Source organism: Chiloscyllium plagiosum, chromosome 39 (assembly GCF_004010195.1).
Source record: "Chiloscyllium plagiosum isolate BGI_BamShark_2017 chromosome 39, ASM401019v2, whole genome shotgun sequence".
NCBI lineage: Eukaryota > Metazoa > Chordata > Chondrichthyes > Orectolobiformes > Hemiscylliidae > Chiloscyllium > Chiloscyllium plagiosum.
Window position 1 is genome coordinate 12537936 of NC_057748.1, and position 15017 is coordinate 12552952.

A 15017-nucleotide genomic window follows, 5' to 3' on the forward strand; every position below is an offset into this window, starting at 1 on the left:
TCAAATCCTCCAACCCTGGCAACATCCTTGTAAATCTTTTCTGAACCCTTTCAAGTTTAACAACGTCCTTGCGTGCAATATTCCAACAGTGGCCGAACCAATGTCCTGTACAGCCGCAACATGACCTCCCAACTCCTATGCTCAGTCCTCTGACCAATAAAGGAAAGCATACCAAATGCCTTCTTCACTATCCTGTCTATCTATGAGTCTACCTTTAAGGAGCTATGAACCTGCATTCCAAGGTCTCTTGTTCAGCAACACTCCCTTGGACCTTAGCATTAGCACTTACGTGTTTAGAAACTCGTGCCATTTCCATAATGCTCTGTGACAAATCAAACATGTAAAATACATGCCATTGATCATAATTCCTCACTATTTTGAACATCTCTTTAAAATTTCCCATGAACCTTCTCTGCTCTCAGGAGAACAATGTCACCTTCTCTTGTCTATCGGTATAACTGAAGTCTCTCATCTTTTAAATGTCCTCCAAACTCTCTTTTGGGTCAGTCTTCCTAAAATGTGGTGCCCAGAATGTGACACCATGAGATAGATTTTCATGGAGTCAGGGATATTCTGTGGACGTGTGAAAATGGTGGCCAGGGTCTGATTCCTGGATCCCTGTTCCCGGGGTTTCCAATATTCATTGTAGTAAAGCGTGTGGGCAGGTTTGGGTATGTATTTCTAACCATAAGACCATAAGACAACGGAGCAGAAATTAGGCTGTCCAGCCCATCGAGTCTGCTCCGCCATTCAATCATGGCTGATACGTTTCTCAACCTCATCCTCCGGCCTGCTCTCTGTAACCGTTGATCCCTTTAACAATCTAGAACCATCTTTTGCCTCACTCTCCCCTTAAACAGCAGGGATACTTTCGCAATTTTCCAGTCCTCTGGGACCCTCCCTGACTCCAGTGATTCCTGAAAGATCATCACTAAAGCCTCCACTACCTCTTCAGCTATCACCTTCAGAACTCTGGGATGTAGCCCATCTGGTCCAGGTGATTTATCCACCTTCAGACCATTCAGCTTTTCTAATACCTTCTCCTTGGTGATGGCCACCACACTCACCTTTGCCCCCACCCCCAACCCCAACTTCCTTGAATTTTTGGGACGTTACTCGTGTCTTTCACTGTTAAAAATGATGCAAAGTACTTGTTCAATTCCTCCGCCATTTCCTTGTTCCCCATTACTACTTCTCCAGTGTCATTTTCCAGCTGCCCGATGTCCAATTTTGTCTCTCTTTTACCCTTTATATATCTAAAGAAACTGTTGCAATCTTCTTGTATATTACTGGCTAGCTTACCCTCATATTTAATCTCCTCCCTCCTTATTTCTTTCTTCGTTGCCTTTGGAGGCTACCCAATTCCCTGGCTTCCATTGCCCTTTGCTGCATTAAATGCTTTCTCTTTTGCTTCAGTACTGTCACTGACTTTCCTTGTCAGCCATGGTTACCTCATCCTCCCTTTAGTGAGCTGACTGCCGCACTGACTGTGGGGATAGACCTGGCTTATTCCTCCAGCCCAGTTGCACTGAATATGGAGATAGACCTAGCCGTTAAAGAATTTGTGATTCAGAGCACCTGAGAGGTATCATGAGCTATACTATGGACGAGGGAACCTTCTGACAGTCTTACTCATGCCCCCATGTCACACATTGGTCATACAAGCATCTACCCCTCATATCCTCTACACCAAGCCAGACTCCTCTATCCATCTCCTATGGCTGGGCCAGCATTTATTGTTCCTGAGAAGGTGGTGGTGAGCAGCTTTTTTAGAACCACTGCAATGAGGGCAAAATGAGGGCAACGAAGAAAGAAATAAGGAGGGAGGAGATTAAATATGAGGGTAAGCTAGCCAGTAATATACAAGAACCATGCTGTGGGTTGACCCACGATGTTCTTAGGGAGGAAATTCCAGGATTCTAACCCAACAACATTGAGGAACGGCGATATATTTCCAAGTCAGGATGGTGAATGGTTTGGAGGGGAACTTGCAAGTGACGTGTTCCCATGTATCTGCTGCCCATGTCCTTCTAGATGGAAGTGGTCATGGGTTTGGAAGGTGCTGTCTGAGAATCTTTGGTGGATTTCTGCATTGCATCTTGTAGATGGTGCACACTGCAGTTCCTGAGCGTCGGTGGTGGAGAGAGTGGATGCTTGTGGATGTGATGCCAATCAAAAGGCTGCTTTGTCCTGGATGGTGTTAAGCTTCTTGAGTGTTGTTAGAGCTGCATAATGCAGACAAGTGGGGAGTATTCCATCACACTCCTTGTGTCTTGTAGATGATGGACAGGCTTAGGGGAGTTAGGAGGTGAGTTACTTGCTGCAGTATTCTTAGTTTTTGACTTTTTCTTGTGGCCATAGAATTTATATGATGAGTCCAGTTGAGTTTCTGCTCAATGGTAACCCTCAGGATGTTGACAGTGGGCGATTCAGTGATCATAACAGCGATGGTGGTGGTTAGATTGTCTCTTATTGGAGATGGTCATTGCCTGGCTTTTCTATGGCATAAATGTTACTTGCCCTTTATCAGCCCAAGGTTTGGCATTGTCCATATCTTATTCCTTTCATAATTTAAAAACCATCAATTAGATTAGCCCTCAGCCTTCTTTGTTCCAGAGAAAACCTCCTCAAACTTCCTGATAGTTATAACTACTCATTTTTCTGTACATGTAGTCTAATGGGGGCATGATAGAGTCAGTCCCACAGAAGGGTTGACTATAACTATCAGAGATATTATCGCAGAAAATGCCATACTCTCTTGACCTGAGAATCTAAGAGAGAGTTGCACTGAAAGCGGCTGGGGAGTGTTCTCAGAACTGTCACTATAAGTTAGGAAGCTTCTTATAGAGAGTAACCTTTGAGAGTTATTGACATTATTCCAACTCAACAACAAATTAAAATAGTATTGTCATTGCAAAGCTCAACTTTCCCCAGTGCTTGCCCAGGTTAGGATGTAATAAAGCTGAGAGCTTCACTCTCGATTCTCATTCATTGGTTCATTCCCTTGCCTATGTCCCTGATAATCAGAGATTTCTTGCTAATAAAACAACACTCTTCTCTTTGTGGTATAAGTGTTTGTTATCCTCTTGAATTGGTTTTCTTGCAGATTGTCCTGATGGGTGCAAAATGAGAAGCATTGACAAAGTGTGCCTATTTTTGTTTAGCAAATGCAAGCCATGAATAGCCTTCTTATTCACTGAGTTAAAGTGATTAGTCTGCCAGTCTTTTTTTTTTGTTGAATGCATTTATATTCACATCTATGAATTTGGGATTAATATAGACAGATTCAGGAGAAGGCAAGGTCAAAGAGTGCCTTCAGGCTTGGGCTAATTTATAACATTAGTTTGTTCCATATTAAGATTAATTACTATAATATGTAGTATTCAGAGATATACCAGGCTCAAATATTATTGTTATATAATTGACTCTGCTGCCAAATGCTGACTGATCTACTCCGCATTCCTCTCTTCCCGTTTCTAACATTTACATGGCGAGATTTCAGCTGTCCACGGGTTAACCTCTCTTTCTCCTTTGAACTTCTCTCACACTGTGCTATTTATACCCATTGAGGAGCAGCTCCGAGACATCTTCGCAAGGTTGCTCCAGGGTCCTGCAGCCCTAACACAATAGACAAGACACTGCTTGCTGTCTTGCATAATCTGACCAAGTCCGGATCTCGGCAATCTGAATCTATTCCTGCACATCACTGAGCACCTGACTGCATTGGAAGCAGACATTCAAATTGGAGTGATTCCTACAGCAAAATAGTCGGGCATAAAACCCACTTAATATTCCATTTCAAGCCTGATTTTAATGGGACAGCTGAGCTATGGCTTCATGCAGATGGGAGCCTAGGAAGGGGAATGGAGGGTTGGGTGGAGAGATGGTGGGAGGCTGTGATTAGGGGGGAGGGTAGTGCGATGACTATGTAGGGACAGTGGCCAAAAAATGGAGACAGCAATCATGGTGGAGTGATAAGGAGATAACGGGAAAAGGAACAGCAATTTAGGAGGGAGGAGACATCTGGGAGGATGGAAGGTGAAGGAGGAGGAGGAGAAAGGGAAGGACTCCTCATGAACAGGGGCAACTCAGAGGGAGCTGATAGGACCCTGCAATATGAGTGCACTTCCCAACCCCACATTTCAATGGGGGCTCTTTTTTAACCACACCGCCATGTTGGTAGCAGTCTCCAGCAACCCGTCGAGGACTGCCAGAGCGCCTTGTGATCTCAATGACACTAGCCAGCAAAATGCTTCAAATTCATGGAAAAATTTGACTGCACACTTAGCTGAGCTGAGGAGGAACTTCTTCACCCAAAGGGTTGTGAATCTGTGGAATTCCCTACCCAGTGAAGCAGTTGAGGCTACCTCGTTGAATGTTTTCAAGGCAAACGTAGGTAGATATTTTAACAGTAAAAGACTTAAGAGTCAGGGTGAGCGGGAGGGTAAGTGGAGCTGAGTACATGAGAAGATCAGCCAATATCTTATTGAATGGGGAAGCAGGCTCGATGGGCCGGATGGCCTACTCCTGCTCCTAGTTCTTCAGTTCTTATGTAATCTGGTCCCACAGTTATCTTTCCAATCCCATTGCATGTGACAGTGCCTGAAATACAATTATTTTGGTCTGTTGCTCTAACCTGTTATAGGTCCAACATATTATTAAAAATGAATTACCCATTAATATCGTCTTTACCTTTTTGCCTTGCTAGCTCTGTAACAAAATCTATTATTTATATTTACTTGAAATGCAAGAGAAAAGCCGCGACATGAAAACTAACCATGTTCAACTGTACATCGGCCTTATTAATACTTCCTTGTGAAAGAGACACCGGTTAGTAGTTGGTTGCCTGACAGCATTGATATCTTCATTCTGGGTTGATGGCCCAGATTCAAAGGAATTAGTTGTGGAGGAGATGGGTGAGTGAATGAGCTTTGCAATCTTCAGTTAAACAACCACTTGGAACAGGCACCAGCAGAACAAGAGTTAATATTTATGAATTATCTGCAGGTTTATGTAAGCGCATCTGCAAAAGTTTGTGCAATTTTCTCTTGCAAAATAATATCTGGAGCTGAGGAACATTCAGTCCCTCAACCCCTGTTCTGCAATTCAATTAGCTCATGACTAAACTGCATCTTAACTACCTTGGTTTTGTGACCCTGTGCCCTTGCCGAACAACATAATGAATGCAGAAGGAATTTACAAGAATGGGTCCAAGGATGGGAAGTTCCAGATTTAGATTGAAAAACTGAGATTGTTCTCCCTGGAGAGAAGGGTCCGAGAGTCATAGAGATGCACAGAACAGAAACTCGTCCATGCTGATCACATATCCTAACCTAATCTAGTCCCAGTTGCCAGCACTTGGCCCATATCCCTCTAAGCTCTTCCTATTCATATACCCGAGGAGCAGGAGAATTGACATTTTGGGAAGGGCTTATGCCCGAAACGTCGATTCTCCTGCTGACCTGCTGTGCTTTTCTCACTCCACACTCTCAATTCTGATCTCCAGCATCTGCAGTCCTCACTTTCTCCTAGTCATATACCCACCCACCCGCCTTTTAAACGTTGATTGTACCAGCCGCCACCACTTCCTCCGGCAGCTCATTCCATACATGTCCACCCTCTGTGTGAAAAAGTTGCCTCTTCGATCCTTTTTAAATCTTTCCCCTCTCATCGTAAACCTGTGCCCTCTAAAAGAGGAGAGTAGTTGGAGGTTTACAAATTCTTGAGTGGGCTTCGTAGAGTAGATAAGGAGAAATAGTGGCCTGTTAGGACATAGATCTAAAGTGATTTGCCAAAGGAGCAAGTGTGACAATTGAGAAAATCTTTTCCCACAGAGTGTAATTAGGGTAAAGAATACACTAGCTGGAATTGTGGGGAGGTAGGTTCAATTGAGGTATTCAAGAGAGTATTGGATGCTTCTTTGGATTGAAATAATGTGCAAGGGTATGGGGAAAAGCAGGAGATTGGCACGTAAGCAATGAAAATCATTTGAAGACTCCTTGCAGATATGATGGTCTGAATGGCCACCCCACACTTGCTGCTCCCCTTGCCGTTGCTGTCGAGGAAGTGGTGATCCACTTCCTCCCTGAGGACACCAAGATGGCTGCCAAAGTGACCACCAGCATATGCTCAGACAGGGCCAATGTGGTCAGCTGGCAGTGATGCTGTGATTATACGGGTGCAGACTCTTCCCTCCGACCGGTATTGGTGTCACAATAAACACATCCCTCCCGGCTAGTGATCAGGACTGTGTGGTGATATTTGTTAGCTGTTATCAGTATCTCAACACAGACTAAAAATTGAGGCCTACTAAAATATACACCACAATGTTTATCAGTTGTGTTATTGAGGTGCCATTGGGGAGCTGTACCATAAAGTCACAGAGTGCAAAAGAGCCCCATCAGTCTATCCTGGGAGGGAATGAAATGCCTTGTGTAACAAATGCATTTGTCCAATGTCAGCTGTATTTAGAGAACAGAGTAAACTTCAAAAAGATTCCGAAATGCTTCAGTTTGACATTTAAAGCAGCTTGAGTTTGGTGAATAATAAAATGTTCAGCTGACCTTTCTACAGGAACATTTAACAGATTAACATTTACAAAGGTGTGAAATATAGGCCATGGTCCTTCTCAAGCGTAGATTGTGTCTGTGACTCCCGAGCTGACCACGTCAATTAGCCAGGCTGAGATACAATTAACAGGCTTAAGAAATAGAGCGAGGGTTCAGAGGCCACTTTTAAAAAGGAGTATCCAATAGTTCATCCTTATTGCGGTTTGGATTATGGTTCATTGTAGATTTTTCATATTCAACAACAAAAGCTTCCTATGAATACTGCACTCTTGGCTAATGAAATGTTAAGTATATTAAACAGTATATTATTGTCAAAATCAATTTCCCACTATTGTCTGCTTTCTTTTTGTGAAGTAATTGAATAATGCTAACACATGAAAAGACTCATATCTATTACAGCACCTTTCTTATCCACAAAATGGCCCAAAGCACTTTTCAGCCAATTAAGTACTTCTGAAAAATAGCAAAATACTGCCGATGCATGGAATCTGAAATGAAAAAGCTGGAGAAATTCAGCAGATCTGGTAGCTTCTATGGAGAGAGAGAGAGAGAGACAGTGCTAATGGGTTGAGTCCAGCATGACTCTTCTGTGGAACTGAAAGGGGCTAGAAAATGGCTTCTTTGTACTTTTGACACAGGCAGAGAGATGGGGCAGAGTGAACACATGCAGGCCTTGGGCCTCCTCCATCGCCAAACCCTAACCACCCGATGCCTAGAGGAAGAACGCCTAATATTCTGCCTTGTGACCCTGCAACCACATCGGATGAATGTGGATATCAACAGTTTCCTCATTTCCCCTCCCCCCACATTATACCAGTCCCAAGCCTCCAACTCAGCACCGCCCTCCTGACCTATCCATCACCTTTCCCATCTATCTGTTCCACCCTTCTCTCCGACCTATCATCTTCTCCCTCACTTTCATCTACCTATCACATTCCCAGCTACCTTCCTCTCAACCCCATCCCCCTCCCATTTATCTCTCAGTCCCCTGGCCCATAAGTATCATTCTTGATGAAGGGCTTATGCCCAAAATGTCGATTCTCCTGCTCCTTGGATGCTGCCTGACCTGCTGTGCTTTCCCAGCACCACACTCTCAGCCTCGATCTCTAGCATCTGCAGTCCTCATTTTCTACTACAAAGAGAACACGGTGTAGAGGCAAAGTGCAGAAGACAAATGGGTTATTAATGATGATATAAGAGCAATAGAGATATGAAATGGGTGTAAAATAAGATGTGAAAGGCAGAGTATGTGCCCTGTTTACTGAGAGCAATGTAAATGTGCAACTAAACAAGGATTGGAGAAGAGTGCATGAAACACAGAGAACAGATGTCATAAGGTCAGGCTCTGATGGTCTAGAGGCTTTGAAGTGTCTAAGCAGAGAGTGAGGTGCAGTTCATCGAGTTTGCATTGTACGATGTTCAATCTGACCTCTGGGTTCCTTGCCATTTCAACCTTGCTGTCATGCTTACATTTTGACACTGGGCCTCTCCACCATGTGTTCCCTTCCTCTGTGTCAAAAACGAGAACAAAAAACATTTTCCAACTCCTTTCAGTCCAGTCATACTGGAATCAAAATGTTAACTCGGCTGCATAGATGCTATCAGTTCTGCCGTGTACTTTCTGTTAAGTAAGTACTTATGGAGTATCATTGCTGTTGTAATGGCAGCTACTGGATTGGGCATTGGTTAGCTCAGTTGGCCGCACAGCTGGTTTTCTTTATTTTCCTTTTTCTTTTACCCCCACACTACCACCTAACAGAGGCCAGTATCCCATAACTAAGTCCCCCATTATTTAATAGTGGACAGTCCTTGACACTGATCCAGCTCCCTCAGAGCCAGCTCTCAGAGTGAACAGAACTTCTAACACTCCTGTTTTCTTTTGTTTATTTCTTTTATTTTACCTCCACACTCCCGCCTAACTGTGGCAGTGCTTATATTTTCCCCAGCACCCATGTTGTGTGTGTGCAGGTGTGAGATACAGTGAAAGACAACAGGTGTACAAATCTTTATTCAATTCCACCACCAGGAAGAAAGGAAACACTCATGGTGGCCAGTGACAAGCAGTATCCTTCTCAGAGAGCATTGCTGTGTGATCAAACAGTGAAAGGGAGGGCAGGGATTAAATCAAAATAGAGATGGAGGGGGAAATAATGCACTCCACTCCCAGCGGTGTCCACCTCTCCCTGAAAATCTTGAGGGTGATGGTCGACACTATGTGCTCCTTCTTCAGGGACTGGTTTTCTTTTATTCAGGTGTATCTCGTTGAGTATGAGATCCTTGATTGGGGTAGTTAACCTGGGCCAATCAGGGAGCCCTGGCTGACAGATGGAAACAGGAGTCTCTCACACAGCATTGCCCTTTGATGTGAAGGGGATTGCTTGTCACTGGCTACAAATGGAAAAAAACCGAAACAGGAGTCTCAGAGAGCCTGGTCACTCTAGGGACTAGCTCTGGGCCAGCTGGTCAACAGGTCCATGCACTGTGCACGTGTAAATAAAGGGTGACTTAGTGACAGGATACTGACTGGCCCATGTGTAGTTATTCGCCCTTCCCTTGAAGGACATTGTTGAACCAGATGAGTTTTTCCCCAACAATCTGGGGGAGATGCTGGCCTAATGGTATTATGGCTGGACTGTTAATCCAGAGGAGAAAGTGAGGACTGCAGATGCTGGAGATGAGAGTCGAGAGTGTGTTGCTGAAAAAGCACAGCGAGTCAGGCAGCATCCGAGGAGCAGGAGAATCGACGTTTCGGGCATAGGCCTGATGAAGGGCTTATGCCTGAAATGTCGATTCTCCTGCTCCTCGGATGCTACCTGACCGGCTGTGCTTTTCCAGCACCACACTCTCGACTGTTAATCCAGCGACCCATTCTGGGGACCTGTTTTTGAATCTTACCACGGTAGATGATGAAATTGCAATTCAATAATTTTATTTTAAATTTGGAATTAAGAGTCTAATGATGACTATTATCAATTGTTGAAAAAACCCATTTGGTTCAGTAATGTCCTTCAGTGAAGGAAACTGATTGATTCTTAACTGCCCTTTGGGCAATTAGGGATGGACAAGAAATGGTGGCTTCGACAACAATGCCCTCATCCTGTCAATGAATTTGTATTTTTAAAACTCAGCAATGGTTTAACCTGGTCATCATTAGACCCTCAATTCCAGATTTCAATTGAACTCAAATTCGATGGTCTGTCATGGCAGAATTCAAACTCAGGTCCCAGCACATTACCCGGGTCTTTGAATCAACAGTTTAGCAATGATATCACTAGACCATCACTTTCCCTGTGTTGCCATATCAGCTGAGGTGACTGTGAATGCCTCACCTTCTCAACCTCTACCCTCTCTGAGGCATGGTAACCCTTCGGTTAAGGAGACGAAGTGTGTGGTGTTGGAAAAGCACAGTAGGTCAGGCAGCATCCGCGGAGCAGGAGAATCGACGTTTCAGGCATTAGCCCTTTATGAGGAATGAGAGGAAACTAGTGAAATCCATATTGATCCTGTGTGGTTGGAGGGTCCCAAGGTGGAAGCTGAGGCGTTCTTCCTCCCTTTGGTTAAACTCACCACCAGTTTTCTCTCACTGTAATGATCCTCTGGGCAACAGTACGTTTACCCAATGGCAGTTCATTTACATACAATAATCTCCCATCAGCAGCAATGTGATAATAAAATCAGAAGGTGCTGGAGAAACCGAGTTCCGAAGAAGAGTCGTATTTGACTCAAATCATGAACTCTGTTTCTTTCTGCATAGTTGCTGCCAGACCTGCTAAGTTTCTTCAGGACTTTGTTTTATTTCAGATCTCCAGCATCCTCAGGACATTTTTTTTTATAGAATGTGACGATGTTCCGATTATCCCTTTTTTCTCTCTGATGTTGATTGAGGACTTAATACTAGGCAGGTTGCTCTTCTTCACAACAGAATCATGGGATTTGTTACCTCAACAGAGAGAGCACCCATCAAGACCTGGATTTAACCTCCCATTTGGTGGATGGCGCAACCAATGGTGTTGCGCTGGAGTGTCAACCATGATTGTTTGAGGACTCTGGGTCTATACTCGATGGCTTTTAGAAGAATGGTGGAGGGGGTGGGGGAGATCTAATTGAAACTTACAGAATACTGAATGGCCTTGACAGAGTAAATTCTGGGAAGATATTTCCATTGGTAGGAGAGACTAGGATTAGATTAGATTCCCTACAGTATGGAAAAAGGCCCTTTGGCCCAACAAGTCCATACCGACCCTCTGAAAAGTAACCCACTCAGACCCATTCCCCTACCCTATATTTACCCCTGAATAATGCACCTAACACTGTGGACAATTTAGTGTGGCCAATTCACTTGACCTGTACATCTTTGGATTTGAGGATGTAGCCTTAGAGTAAAGGGAAGGCCTTTTAGAACAGAGATAAGGAGAAACTTCTTCAGCCAGAGAGTCTATGGAAATCATTGCTACAGAAGGCTGTGGAGGCAGAAATAGATAGATTCTTGAGTATCAAGGAGATCAAGGATTACGGGGAGAAAGCGGGAGAGTAGGGTTGAGAAACCTATCAGCAATCATTGAACGGTGGAGCAAATTCGATGGGCTGAATGGCCTAATTTCTGTTCCTATGTCTTATGGCGTTATGGAGTGAGATTTGAACCCATAATCTTCTGACCCAAATGGCTGGCCTTTGCGGCAGCCTTCTCAGTTGCTGGATGAGAGACCAGCCCGTCCTCCTAAATGGTCACCTCTGCACACCCTGTCCCATAAAGGACAATGGACAGGATTTGGCTGTTACCAGCCAAATCAGAGGCCAAGCAGCTTATGGCAACCTATCAGGAGAGAGACCTGATGCTGCAGGAGGTTGCAAAGTATCAGGACTTCTCAAAATGGCAAAGTCCTTTTGGGTTTGACCATGTAGTCAGAGTTTCAGAGAAGCCCAATCTGCTGGGGTCTCTGAGAGATGAGGGAAGTCCTTCTTAAGGCAGTGCCTGGGCCCTGTGTATGATCTCTCCCATCAACAGCCACCTCTTTGAATCATAGAATCCCTAAAGTGTGGAAAGAGGCCATTCAGCCCATAAAGGCTGCGCCAATCCTCTGAAGAGCATTCCACCCAGGCCTAGCCAACCCACCATATCCGTGTAACCCTTCATTTTCGTGGCTTACCCACCTAACCCCCTTGATTGGCCCAGGTTAACAACTCCTCAGTCAAGGACATCGTATTTGATGAGATCCACCGAGCCAACCTTGTTCCAATCTCTAAAACGGGACTGGGAAAACCTGACTGTGTAGCCTTGTAAACCAGCTAACCCACCTGGACACTGCGGGCAATTTCTCATGGCCAATCCACCGAACCCACACATCTTTGGACTGTGGGAGGAAACCGGAGCACCCCCAACACAGACATGGGAAGAATGTGCAAACTCCACACAGACATTTGCCTGAGGCTGGAATTGAACCCGGGTCCCTGGCACTGTGAGGCAGCACTGTGAACCAGCTTAGGACCACAGAGTCTCTTTGGAGCTCCCAATGCGACAGAGGCCTTTCCATTGTCATGCTCCTAACTAGGGACTTGCCTATTCTATTGGCCTAGCTTCCTCTATGCAGCAAGCCGGTAGTCCACTTCTCATGAGTTCCAAGCCAGGTGTGCGTCAGGGAGCTGTCCCAATGTGGCTCTTCCTGACACTTTTCCAGTTCCCATCCCCTAGTGCAGGAACCTTCAGCCCCTGAGTGCCACCCACTGAACTCATTGTGGGTTCTGACAGGTTGGTTCCACAGGGACGCTTGCCAACAAATGGACATTGGTGAGACCACACGAGGAGTGTACAGTATCATCTCCCTATCCAAGAGAAGATGCCAGTGAGAGACAGTACAACAGAGGTTCACTAGCCAGGTTGTTGCCAGGGATGGCAAAATTATCATATGAGGAGAGTTTGGATCAACTAGGCCTGAATTCATTAGAGTTTAGAAGAATGAGAGGGGATCTGAGTAAAACATGTAAAACAGCTATCATAAAATAGCTGCTTAGAGGCCAGTATCATGACACCAAGTCACCCTTTATTTACATGGGCACAATATGGGGACTCTGACCAGCCAGCTCAGAGCCAGTCCCTAGAGTGAGGAGACCTTTTCAAGCTTCTGTTTGTATCTGTCAGCCAGGGCTCCCTGATTAGCCCCAGCCAAGAATCTCATACTCACTGAGATCCACCTAGTCAACCTCTTTCCAATCACTACAAACAGGACTGGGAAAACCTGTCTGTGCAACCTTGCAAACCACAAACCTGGTACCCTTGAGCAGGAGGACGTTTTCTTTGGTTGGGCAGTCTAGAACTAGGATCCACACAATCAGGGTACAGGGTGGGCCATTTAGGACTGAGAAGTGGGAACATTTCTTCACTCAGAGAGTGGTCAACCTGTAGAATTCTGCACTGCAGAGGCCGGGTTAGAGTATATTCAAGAAAATGATACATTTTTAGATCTTATAGGCATTAAGTGGTACACAGAGAAGGTCTGAATGTCATGTATAGACAGAGTGGTTAAAAGGGCCTACCTTCATGGCTCAGTCCTTTGACTATATGAGTTGGGACGTCATGTTGAGGTTGTACAGAACATTAGTGAGGCCTCTTCTGGAGCACTGCGTCCAGTTCTGGTCGCCCTGTTATAGCAAGGATATTATTAAACTGGAGAGAGGTCAGAAGAGATTTACAGGAAGTTGCCGGGTTCAGAAGGTCTGAATTATGAAAAAAGGCTGGGGCTTTTTTCATTGGAGTGTTGGAGGTTGAGAGGCGATTTGATAGAAGTTAAAAAATAATGAGGGGGGGAGATAGAATTGATGATAGTTGTCTTTTCCCTTGGATGGGGGAATTTCAAGACTAGGGGGCACATTTTTAAGGTGCAAGGAGAAAGATTTAAAAAATACATGAGAGGCAAATGTTTCACACAGAGGGTGGCTCGGGTGTGGAATGAACTTTCTGAGGAAGTGGTGAATGTGTGTACAATTACAATGTTTAAAAGACATTTGGATAAGGACATGAATAGGAAAGGTTTGGAGGGACATGGGCTAGGAACAGGCAGGTGGGGTTAGTATAGCTTTGGATTATGGTCAGCATGGACTGGTTGGACGGAAAGGTCCATTTCTGTGCTGGATGACTTTATGACTCAATGACATTGGCATAGAGGATCAGCCATGAGCACGTTGAATGATGGAGCGGGTTCAAAGGGCAGAATGGCCTACTCCTGCTCCTAATTTCTATGTCTCTATGCCCTTAATTACCATCTTCCGTGAAGCCTCTTACCCTGTTTGAACTCAGCGTTAGGAGACGGCTGTTTGCTGGTTCATCTCTCTCCTCTCATGCAATAGAAATGTTCGGATGAGTGCAAAGTAAAAGAGATTGACAGAACGCGTCCTATTCAGCAAGTTCTTTATGACCAAATAACAATAGAAGGTTACGCTGGTGAGTTAAATGAGAAACATAGGTATGGAGTATAAAACTCTACTTGGGGCGAAAGGCCTGATTTTGAGCCGGATTCTGCACAGTTAAAAAGCTGAGTGATTGTCTGCCCCTCTTCCGCGGGTATGTCAGAGCCCGGGTGTCCCTGGAAAAGGGGCATGCAGTGTCCACCATCACCCTCAAGGTTTTCAGGGAAAAGTGGGTACTGCAGGGAGTGAAGTGTATTATATCCCCCTCCAACTCTATTTTGATTTTATCCCTGCCCTCCCCTTCACTGTTGGATCACGCAGCATTGCCCTTTGAGAAGGGCATTGCTTGTCACTAGCCACTCCTGATGGTGGACTATAAATAAAGATTTACACACTTGTCATTTTTCCTGCACACTCACGCCATGGGCGCTGGGGAAAAATAAGCACTACTGCTGTCAGGTGGTAGTGTAGGGGGAGGAATGAATAAACAGAAAAAAAAGGAAGAGTAAAGACAAAAAAAAATGAAAATAAAGCTGAGTGATTAAAACAGGCTGTAATAAGTAAGGAAGCCCTGACTGGAGAGGAACATGGTTTATTGACAAACACTAAAACTAAGCCTCTACTTGAGGCCTGCATAGGCTGGTCTGCAGCCTCATCCCTGGGTCTGCTTTATTTTTTTTTTCTTTTTACATCAGGATGTGCTCCTAACACTCAACTGCCTTCCCACCACCAAATTACCATGACTTTTCTTTCCCGTAACTCTTAACCGCCACCAGTAAATCAACCGTGTAACCAATTAGACATTTACATGCAAAGCCCCATTACAGGCAACACATGCCATCAAAAATGATGGATGGGTACTGAGAGCAGATGGGGCTAATTCAAAATAGAGCTGGAGGGAGGTTTAAAGCATTTGTGCCCCCCCACAGTGCCTGCTTTAGCTCATTTTTCCAATCAACCTGTTCAGAAGTGCTAGGCACATCTTGGGAGCAGGCGGGACTTGAACCTATCCTCCCATTCCACTGGTAGGGATGGTACCACTGCACC

General features: G+C 44.8%; 1 protein-coding gene across 5 annotated transcripts in view; it reads left to right on the forward strand.

The window, feature by feature from the left end:
• Positions 1-15017, forward strand: part of LOC122542246 (protein phosphatase 1 regulatory subunit 29-like) — a 407579-nt gene that overhangs the window by 325500 nt on the left and 67062 nt on the right. The window lies entirely within an intron of this gene.